Below are 2,474 nucleotides of genomic sequence, written 5' to 3' on the forward strand. Positions count from 1 at the left end.
TCTTTCCCTCTCCATCTCGGTATTCACTCTCTCCAGTCCTATGTGCCTAAGAGCTAAATTCGTGACCTCCACCCCAGCTTCCCCCATAGTCATGCCTGTGTCTCATGGGTGTCACATCAGATTTATGCACCAGCTTACACAAGAATCAGTCCCCTTAGCTTTAGCCTGCTGGTCACTCTTTGCTGCAGACTGCCAGCCCAGGCCCACTCCCTCAGGCCCAGCTTCCATCTCACTCAGCTTGGGCCCTTGGCCCATGTCTCTTTGTTCTGGGCCCCTGATTGCCCCTTTCTAGGCTCCAACCCTAAGCCCTCCTGGCCTCAAGCCACCTGTACTGCTCATGTAGTTTTAGATCCTGAACCTCCCAGCCTCTACTTGTCTGTCATGAGCTCCAACCCTTGGCAGGGCTCCAAACACCTTCTGCCACTGAGGCACCCCTTTGGTCTTAAGCCTCTATTTGCCCCCTCCCCAGGCACCCTACTCTAGTTCAAATCTAGGTGCACCCCTTACATGCCCCCCTGTGACCTCCTTACCCACCCCTCTTTTTGGCCACAACCCAAAAATAAGCCCTCCAGCTATAACGCAACTTCCCAGCTGGGTCTGAGCACAAATCCCAGCTCCTTGGCAGTATCACTCAGCTCCCCCCTACCTTGAGTCCTATTCCCTTGCAAGTCAACAATGTTCAACTTGCATTAACCCCAGAAGCAATCTTGCATCTGCAATCTCTGCAGCTCTCCTGCCCAAGAGCTCTTTCCTCAGCAGCTCCCAGAGCCCAACTGACCACTTGGGCGCAGGGCCTGTGTTTATATGGCTGGAAGCCACTACCCGTTTTGGTCATGTGCCTTCCCCAGCTCTGTGCAGGGTTTTCCCCCTCAATCAGGGGCCAACCTGCCTTCCTGCATCCACAGCCAGCTGAGCCTGCTGTGTCCTCCTAAAGGGGCAGGAGCCTCTGGGCCCTTGCCACAGTTCCCTCTTCTCCCCTTCCCTCACTCCCCAAATAAGAGGATCCAGGTCCTGTTACATAGTGCTATGGAGCAGGGCGAGAGCTTCATAAAGGACCTGCAAAGGAAGAACACAACCCTCACCCTAGGTCTCAGCAAAGAATACATTAGTAGTGCCTGCTGTAGAACAGGTGGGCACTTCCCACCTTGCCTGCCTCAGGGAGCCATCACAGGGTACTGCAGCTTTCTACCACTTGATGGCTCTTTGCTGAACTTTTTTTCATGTGATAAACTTGTACCCAGCATCTCCGGGGTGTGGCTTCAGGCCAGTTCACCGCACCCCTCATCGTATGCACCAGAGTGGATTCCCTTCACCCTGCCAGCACTTTGAAATTGGGACCAACTGAGGGCAAAACTGAAGGGAGAGGACAATCCCGCACCTCCACATCGTGGCTTTGTATAGGGGACCAGTAGGAGTAAAGTCCGCTGTACAGCAGGGATATAACCAGTGCTACAGCCCCTGATTAGAGGGTGTGCACTGGGCTAAATCTCAGACAACTGGGCCCCTCACAGGCTCCTCCCTGTCCCTACCGCAGCAGGGCTCTCTTAGCTCCTCTCCACAGGGGACTGCCAAATTCAGCTCTGCTTCTGCCTCACTGGGTCCTGCAACCAGTTAAACCAGTGGTGCTCAGCCTTTTTGTCTGGTGGGCTGGACAGGCAGTGCCTGCTCTGTTTGCAGGCTGGATCTGGCTGGAGCCAGGGGTGGGTGCAGCGGGTCTCATCCAGCCATGCAGAGGGGGAGCAGGGGGCAGCCTAGCCTTAATCCAGCCCTGGAGAAAAGGGGCTTTTGACTGGACCCCCAGCCCCATCCAGCCTTGGTGTGGGGTTGGGGGCATCACCCAGCCTCCACCTGATCCTGAAAGCAGGGAGAGGGGGGTGGTCCAGCCCCAATCCAGCGGCGGGCGAGGAAGGAGGTGTAGCCTGGCGCTGTGGAGGGAAGGAGGCACAGCCGCATGCAGCACTTGGGGGTTGGAGATTTGGCAGGGTGGAATCTGAGCACCAAACTCCCGGCCCCGTGAGGAGCCCCACAGGCCAGATGCGATGGCTCCACGGCCACATTTGGCCCAGGGGCTGGAGGCTGAGCACCTCTGGCTCAGACCTTCCGCAGCTGCAGAGAGAGGCTTGGTCCTCGGCATGAAACCCCAGGTGTGCGCTACGGGAGGCTACGTGTGGGGAGACCCGGTGCAGAGTAGCAGACAGCCAAGCTGTGTTGGGGCTGGGGGTGGGGGGCAGTAGGGCCCCAGCAAGTCTCAACCAGGTATCAGTGTGGACCCCTCGCCCAACCTCTCCCAAGCATGTGACTTGGTGGACGGGCAGCACCCTGGTCCAGCCTGGTGGACGGGTGATTATGTAGTTAAGCCTGCTGGACGGGCATCACCGTGGCCCAGCCTGGCGCACGCGGCTTCTCCTCCGCGTGCCTCAGTTTCCCCAGCAGCCTCCGTCCCCGCGGTGCCGGTGCCGGTGCCCACCCAGCCC

This window comes from Alligator sinensis, unplaced genomic scaffold (genome assembly GCF_000455745.1).
Source record: "Alligator sinensis unplaced genomic scaffold, ASM45574v1 scaffold492_1, whole genome shotgun sequence".
Lineage (NCBI taxonomy): Eukaryota > Metazoa > Chordata > Crocodylia > Alligatoridae > Alligator > Alligator sinensis.